Source organism: Rousettus aegyptiacus, unplaced genomic scaffold, assembly GCF_014176215.1.
Source record: "Rousettus aegyptiacus isolate mRouAeg1 unplaced genomic scaffold, mRouAeg1.p scaffold_m13_p_2, whole genome shotgun sequence".
Classification (NCBI taxonomy): Eukaryota; Metazoa; Chordata; class Mammalia; order Chiroptera; family Pteropodidae; genus Rousettus; species Rousettus aegyptiacus.
Genome location: NW_023416295.1, coordinates 72,461,123 through 72,470,519, shown reverse-complemented (window position 1 = coordinate 72,470,519; position 9,397 = coordinate 72,461,123).

Below are 9,397 nucleotides of genomic sequence, written 5' to 3'. Positions count from 1 at the left end.
CTGTATTGACATAGTATATCACAGTCCACTGGTGCTGATACCTTACCAAACCCAGTAAAGTATAGAAACTTTACCTCCCTTTAAATCCTTTTGCCTTCCCTCATATATAATATGCTTACTTTAAATATTCCCTTTGTGTACTTTCAGAAACCACATCTAACAATGTTTTAATTTGGGCTTCAACCTTCAAATGTATTTTAGGAAATCCAAAAGAAAGAAAGCCTATTTATTTAACTATGTTTTTGTTCTTTCCATTGCTTTTACTTCCCTCTTGATGTTCCAGGATTTCTTCCTTCCTTCCTTCCTTCCTCACTCCTTCCCTCCCTTCCTCCCTTCCTTTCTTCCTACCTTCCCTTTCATTTCTTTTGATTTAGAAACTTTAGCCATTCTTTTAGTTTAGTCTTAGTTACAAAATCTATTTCCCTTCATTTAAGAATGTATTTATTTCTTCATTTCTGAATGTGAATTTTGTCAGATATAAAATTGAGGGTTAACAGTTCTCTTTTACCACTTGAAAAATGGTGTGCTGCTCCCTCTTGGCCAGCCATTGTCGTGATGAGAATCTGTTGTTATTTAAATTGTTTTTTTTCTACTCTGGGTAAACTATGATTTTTTTCTCATTGATTTCAAGGTTGTTTTGGTTTTGTTTTGTTTTCTTTGTCTTTATTTTGAGAAGTTTGACTATGATGTTCCTTGGAAAGAATTTGTTTGGTTTCATCCTGGTTGACTTTCTCTCAGGTTCTTTATTAATAGGTTTATATCTTTTAACAAATTTGACATATATCCAGCCGTTATTTATTTAAATATATTTTTAGTCCCATCTTCTTTCTCCTCTCTTCCTGGGACTCTGATGACTTTTAACTTTTGTTAAAGTCCCACAGGCTCCTGAACTTCCGTTTGATTTTTTTTATGTCTATTTTCTCTTTGTGAGATACATTGGATAATATCTGTTGTTCTAATTTAAATCCAATGATTCTTCTATCCTCTTCATTCTCTTGTTGGGCCCATCTCATCCAAATTGAGATTTTCCTAGTTCTTGGTATGATGAACTGGGTAATTTGTGAAAATCCTGAAAACTTGTGGTATCATGTTGAGATTCTGATATTTAAATTTCTATTAGCAGGCCACCTTGGACACTGAACTATGCTAATATTATTTTGATTTGTTTATTAATTAATTAATATGCATAAGTGTGTGTGTAAGATTGTGCATATTTGTATATTTTGTTTTTAAGATTTCTTCAAAAACATGAATCATGATTTTTTTTTCTCTGTAAATCTTTCACATGTTAAGTCATAAGTCCATCAATATGTGTTGTTGATGGATTGAAATAAAAGCCAGCTGTGAGAACTCAGCCCCAAAATTTATTACACTGTGATATAACCAAATGCTAGAAGTGGAAGACAAGACAACTGTAGTGAGAAAGTGAAGAAGGTAGAAAAGCTAATGCAGAATATCTCCAATAAATAAGATTCAAAAATAGTTTATTGAATAATAAAAACATCTCACTTAATACTCGAAAAATTCTCTGGAAGTTGATATTTTATTTTCTCTCTCTAACTTTAAGGAAGTTAGAGATTTCCCTGATTAGTAAGTAATAGTGCTAATACTTAGATTTAGGATGATGGTCTGACTCCAAAACACACATTTTACCCCAAATATCTTTGTGCTGTATTCCAGAGAAGAAATTGTAGTATAGATACTCAATATACAGAAAATAAAGTGAAATTTTTATAATGTTCTCCCTTGGTAACAATTTTTAGTTTTCTAAATATGTGACATGCTTTATAATTGTGTCTAGAAAAACCATTATTAAAATATCAAATTATGGTATCAATAATGACGAGGTCTATTCCTGATTCTGTCACTCTCTCACTGTGTGTCATCTGGCAAGTCCTTTTGCCTTTCTAAGGCTCATCTCTCATGTAGTTTGGTGAGTTTCCGCATAGTGACTGGAATATATTGATTGTGAATATCGTTTACATGCATTTATAATGTGGTCTTTTTCTCCTTCTTTTTCTGCTTCTTCTTCATTATGTTATTCTTATTCTTATTATACTATTGTAAAATAGCCTTTCTAATATTTTGAGAGTTAATGCTACTCTATGTTTTAGTGAATCATTACACTTGACATTTGATATTTATGTTTTTAAGTCAACAGTTTCCTGATTGCTAATTAGCCAGTTTCTCATTCCAATTAGCAGTTGTGTTCTGACAACATTGATTTGGCATTGGAAAGTGTGAACAGCCAATTCGTAAGACATTAATCCAAGAAGAACATACATGTGGGTTACTATTTTAATCAGATCTAATGAGCTAAACTTTCTGAACAGCTTATTGACAAAACATTTCTCCTTTTCTCAGGAGTGATTAAGAGATAGGCAGGTGACTTCTACACGAGAATTGATGGAACAGGAGCAACTTTTAAAACATGTTTTCTAAGTGCTGTTTGCTAAAGCTTTAGACAGAGCCTAACTGCAGAAATTACCTTCGAGTAAAATTTATAAGGCAAGTAGAAAACAGTTTTGAACCTGCACAGGAGATAGAAACGTTCATAGCTATATAAACATATATATTTATCAAAATGGAAAAATGGAGCAAGTTTATAATTATGAAATAAATAATCTAAAAGGAACACAATTTTATACACTAAAACAAGCATAAATTCCTCTTAGGTTACCTAAAGGAAAAAATGGAATTTTAATTCATTAAAAATAAAAATATATATATGGAAATTGGAGATAGTTAACCTGTACATATTACAATGATCTTAGAATATCTTATAAGTTAAGATATGCATTATAAATATGCTAATTTTTTCATAATATAAATGTTAGTTGTATTTCAAAGTGAAGTTTATAGATCAACACTAGCTTTCTTCATCCAGTTTTAAATTTAACATCAGACAGAATTCTTTCTACTTAGTTGCATGTGACTAAAGAGGATCTTTACTGATCTCTGGAGGCACAGAGTTTTAGGCAATTTTATAACTTTATTTTCTCACATGTTACAGTTCTTTCCACAGTTAGTACATAGTACTTTTTTTCACTACTGCTTTACATTTCTTTTGCAAAGTTATTATTCAAAATGCAATGTGCATTATCCCAGATGTTTCAAACAGGTAAACAAATAAAATCAGACAAGCTTTATTTGCTAAATAGCTGAAAATAACAATTGGCCTCCCTTGACTAGAATTCTATTTCCACTTGATTTCAAAGATATCCTTTTATCATTCTATCACTTTGAATTATCTTTTATCATTCAGCATTTTATAGTCTCTTTTGTTTTTGTGATATAGATAAGTAGTTTGAGCTAAAATTTTTGAGATTTATCTTAAGCTTTTTTGTTCTATGTGTATTTAATTGATTCAATTAGCACTACAATGTAAACAGAACTCAGATTTATCTCAGCCTTTGAAAGGAAAAACAAGATTTCCTTATGACACTACTAAGGACAGACATTTACAATTTGGGGCAAAAGACAAGTATAGTTCCCCTCCCTCTCCTTGTATTAGTTTGCTGCTTATTACACAAATGGGGCAGAATTGCTAATGAGGACAGAGGAGGGGAGAGGGGAAAGACTATACATATGTTGCAACACTAAGGTGATATTGTCTGAATATGCTATAATACATATATGACACTCTACTCATGAAGGTGAAAGTTACTAGTTCTTCACAGTAATCTAGTCAACCTTTACTTAGTGTATTCTTTCCTTAAGTGTTTTCATCATCTTTTATCACACGGCTGTCTGTCATGAGAAAATTATCATTCTCTAAGATACTGAAATCTACAGTGCTGTCTGACTTTTCTTGTTACTTAGTAAAACCTTAAGAAAGCCATAGCTATTAATAAGAAAAGGGGTGAGTGGAGGGAGAGAGGCAGAGTAATCTTTTTATTCATTGATTTTCTGTAAAAATGACTGATCAATTCTGTGTCAATGGGTATATCATTTACTCAAAAACATTTATCTAAAGTACCTAATTTTTCTAGATCTGTCTAAGATCTTGGGGTTACAAACATAAACACTACAAAATATGTAAAACTACAAAGTCAGCATGAGAGATATGATTAGACATGCAATGGTAAGACAGAACTGCAATAATTTATTAAACACTTATTGTATATTAGGCATTGTATTAGTTTCTGGGATTCTACATTGATTGAAAAATAGTTTCTTCCCTGATAGAGTTGTCTAGTTTTAGCCTTCTAATAGACAAAAAAAGTCAGTAAGAACAATCATTAAATGGGGTATATTCAGCAGGAATCATGGAACGTATTGGCAGAACTTAGCAACCACTGTATAGGAAAGAGATTGCCTTAGTCTGAGGACCAGAAGTCACCTAGAAATTGATTCTTAGAAGATGAATGTTGTTGATTTTGAAAAGATGCTGAAGGACAGCCAAATTGACAGACAAAGGGAAAATTGAGAGAGAGTTAAAGAACATCCAAGCAATAAGATTGGGAAAGAGAATAAAACAGGGAGTCATTTGAGAGGCCATATAGAAAACCAAGGGTTGAATTTCATCTTAGATAAAATGACTTCAGCTGCTATGAGCCTTAGTTTCCCCATTTGCAAAATGGGGAATAATAAACTTATATTGTTGCTGACAGGATATAATAAGACAGTGTTTGTAAACTCTCAAGTATATTGTCTGGCAATTACAACTGCTCGACAACTGATAAATTATTGTTAATATTGCAGAAAGATATTAACTTGAATAAACCATAATGTATATAATATAGTGAAAATACCACACCCTCATATAAATATATGTGTAGGTATGTTTGTGCACATGGGTGTATGTACACATATATGTGTATGTGTGAGCATGTACATGCATCCATATATATATATATATATAGACACATACATTTCCCTACCCCAAAAGGAGTTCATAACCACTGAACATATAGAAGTTAAGTTATGCACTAATTTACTAACAAGTGCATTTCTTAGGCTGGTTTTTTTTTTTTTTTTTTTTTTTGAAATTGCTCTTAAATATCTATTCCCAAAGTTTTATTTTCTTGAAACATAAAAGGAGCGTTAATGTCTTTCCTAAAACATTTAGTGGTGGTGGTATCTAAAAATCTTGCAGAGGAATCCTGGAATCAAGCCTGAATTCAGTAATTAAAGTGAAATAACTTGACTGAGAAATCGTAAGGCTATTAATTTGAGTCTTCACAATTGCAAACAAAGAGAGCAAATGAGATTTTGATATCTAGACCATGATAGCTAAGAGTAGCCCTCATGACTGCTAAAAACTGAGAGTGCTCAGGACCAATCTGCCTTTGGTGGTGTTGTTAGTTATATTCTTTTTTGGCTTTCATGGCTCTCTTTGAGCAAATGTCTCTCTTTAGTGGCAAGGAGGAAGAAGGAGCTTGCCAGAGTCAAACTCACATTTAGAAAGCAGACTGCTATTTAAACTATCTGAGCAGAAACTCGAAACAAACTTAATAATATTAACCCATTAAACTTGATAAAAGCTTATGCCACAAAATGGAATATTACAGAGGATCTAATGAGCCAAAGATGCAATTAGCTGAGTGACATTTTGATGGCATGTGTGATCTGGGTATTTTAAATACATTAAAATATAAATCAACTTTAAAAAAATTCAGAAGAGATCATTCTCTTTGCCATTTTAGTTCTTTCTTCATATGTGTGTTTACTGAGCACTTATTGTATGAATACTATAATCCTTATAATATGTGGGGTAAGTAAGTGGGTAAATCTTGTAGGCAGACACTATATCTTTGTATCCTTTGTCTAAAACATGCATCATATTATATAGATCATAATTGATTCTCAAAAGTTGTTTGTTAAATTCACATAAATTATAAAACAGAGATACCGTCTCTATGGGCAGGCAGTCAGATGAAAGAACAAAACATAAATAGATGTAAGAAGTGGCAGACAAAGTAAGAACTTATAAAAGGTGAAGACAGTAGTTGTCAAGGCTGGGGTTAATCATCTGAAACTCAAAGGTGAAAGAGAGGAAAAGATAACCCAGAGTGTGGATGTAGCAAGAACAAATGTCTAAAGGAAAGAATATATGGTTTGTGCTCAATAGACAGTTTAAGACATCAGTTGAAATGGGAGATGCCTGGTGGTAAGAAATGGCAGATTCAATTAGATAGCAACAGTGGGACCAGACTGGGAACTTTCAATTTTATTTTTTATGAAAATGGATAGATCAAAGCAGAAGAATATTAGAGACAATAGGAGATTGCTTTTATAATTTAACAATTCAATAGGTCTACTTGAAGTTATATACATAAAAGAATCTAATTTAAAGTATACTTAGTGGAATAATGATGAACCTTGGAGGGAGACAGGCATGGATTTTGTTTCAGACATAAATTTAAATCTTTCTAGATATATAACTTTAGGAAAATAATATAATTTTTCTGAACTTTAGTTTCTTCATCTGTAAATAGACATAAAACTTCTGCAGTGTGGGATGGCTAGCATAGTATAGAGCAGAATAGAGGCTCAATAAATGTTAATTATTTTCCTTTCACCTGACCATATCCCAGTTCATTTTTTGTAACCCAGGTAATTTGACACTTACCAAAGATTCAGCCTACACAAAGCTCTGAAATTAATCCCGCATTTAAGAATGATTAAGGAGAGTTAGTACAGTATCTTGGTGACCCTACACCTTCACACTTTTACTCTCTTTCTGTACATGTGTATTTTCCTTTATTCTTTTCTCTCGGAGAAACAGAGAGACACACGGACACACACAAACATACATACACACACTTATTATCCATGACTACTTCCCAGACCATTTGCATTTGTGACAAGGAATGCCTTTATAGATAGGTTTTGACTGCCTTTGTTTTTCTCCCCAACGCAGTAGAAACCAACAACTAGATCTTTCAACAAAGTGATTTCTTTCTAAAACTTTTCCATCCATAATCAAGAGAGTGTAAGTTTTGCTTACTCTTTCCCCTCAAGAAATCTAACACCTTTGAAAAAAAGATATGCTTGATTTGCATATAGGAACAATTAACACTTCTTTTCTCAAAGTAAAAAAAAAACATGGCTTAGCAGAAAGAGCAGCAAATTTGAATAGTCTTGAATTCAAGTGCTTTGCAGCTTATACCATGTATGAAATATTAGAACAAGTTTTTTTAAAAAAAGGCTTTTTGAGCCTTGGTTTTTCTCCCCACTAAAAATGGGGAAATGATAAGTTCTGTTTTGCAGAGTTATTAGATTAAGCCAGGTGTCTTATGTAAAGCTCCAGACATAGTATCAGTGACTTAATCTAAAATGGCCTTGCTTGAGTCTAATGATGAAGGCATCTGCTCATAACACAAAAATGCCTTCTTCCTTTAGCAATGCGAAACAGAGAAGGTAGGTGGTTTCTTAGAGCTCTTAATAAGCTCCCATAGGTTCTCAGTGCAGCTGAAGAATTAAGCTTAAGTCATAATTGAATATGACTCAAATAAGGTCATATTAGGACTGATAGCTCCACTCTGAGCCTACTCCTATTCTGACCATTCTCTTTAATACTTTCTCTCCTCTGTTTTTCATGATTCTCTCTTCTAGGAATTCCCCGTCATTTGGTTGGCAGGGTAGACTCATGGCTTAACATGGAAGAGAAGATGCTGTAGGGACCTCTGCTACAGCTTGGGTTTCATCGTACATCCACATTTGGATAAAAACTTGTCATAGCGGACACAGATGTGGGGTCCTCTCCAAGCTCGGGGGCTTCAATAGGTGCTTTGGCAGCATCAGGTTTGTTCACTATCTTAAAATTATCTAAAACATGAATTTTAAAAAAATTCTTGTTTCCTTTTCTAATGTTCCATTAGTTCTTGTCATAAAATTATGAATTAGGGTAATCACAAGGATTTCTTAAGAGCCATCAATATATCTCCTTCAAAATGAATCTAACTTAATAGAGCTAAAGTGAAACTGCTTTAAAACGTTAACTGATCCATCACTTAATTGTTATTTACTATCTAATAGGCAATAGCAGTAATAGGTAGCATGGAAATCTTTATTATAGTCATGATATTTCCAAGTTTTGTACTCAACAAAATTGGGAAATTGCACTCAGCATATCAGCAGTATTTCATAATGTTCAAGAATAAAGTTTCTGGGATCAAACTACCTTTGTTTAAAATACTAGCTCTGCCACTTACAAACTGCATGGCCTTGGGCAATTTATTTAACCTTTGTGCATCCTCTCCCTTACTTATAAAATGTGCATAATAATTTAACCTAGCTCTTTGAATGTTTAGGATTATTAAGGGAATAAAATAAAGAGCTTCAAAGTGCCTGTTCTGATGCACTTACTGAGTGTGCTCTCAATAAATGTTAGCTATTGTTATTTCTACACTGCTCTTTCTGTAGCTTTGCTTTTAGAATTGAGTTCTGTTATAATCTCTTTTTTAATATTACTCTTGCTCTATCTGAACTTCTTGCCTATTCTGATGGACTATGATGTAGGTGTGAGCTCCTAGACCTTACCTTATGCTTACAACATTCCAACAATTTCTTTCCCCAGAGACTAGCTTCAAAGCAGAAGGCACCAAAGCTTTGTTTCCACCCAAACAGCAAGTTTTCAAATTATTCATCATAGAAATTGCTGGCATCAGAGGTTTCTACCTGCAGTAAAGGATGACCCGAAATTAGGTGGAATGCCCTCACAAAGCTTCAGGAGCATTCACCATTTTAGATTAGTTGGCTGGAAAGTCTGGAAACAGTAGGTAAAATAGCCTCAGGTAAAGTACTGAGGTTTAGCATCAGGACTCCAGTTCTTGCTTGGGGAGAAATCCACAGGAATAAGCTGCTCTCTTCATTTGGAATGAATAATGGGAACAGGGATACAATCAATTGTAGAACCAAGGAAATTTGCGTTCTGAAACTACCAACAAGACAGAAAAGAGAGAGGCTGAACTCCCATTTATTGAAGGTGATTCATGAGGTTGCCTCGATTTTGTGAGAAATTCATTGTCTATGTAAGCCTCTAAATTTGGTAGGAATAAGATAGAAGAAGGGAGACTGCATCACCTGTAAAACCAAAAGGGAAAGGCTGAGTAAAATATGTCTGGGGTTGGATCAACTTGTCTGAATAAAAAGCCTTAGGCAAAGACAAATTTAGGGTCTGAATTTGGAGAACATTAAGTGGAAGGCTTAATAATATTTCTCATTTAGGAAGCGGGATATTATTAAAATTTTGAGCAGAGGCGTAGCATAAGGCAGGCAGGGGTTTTAGAAATGGTGCTCTGCTGGTGTGTATAGCATATATAAAGAGTGTGAAGGACTATGATATCAGTTAAGAAAAAACTCTCAGTATTCCAAATTTGAGGGAAAAGTGTGTCTTGGGTTGTTAAAGTGAAAATGAAAAGTGTTGAAGATACATTTGGATTTTAAGTTA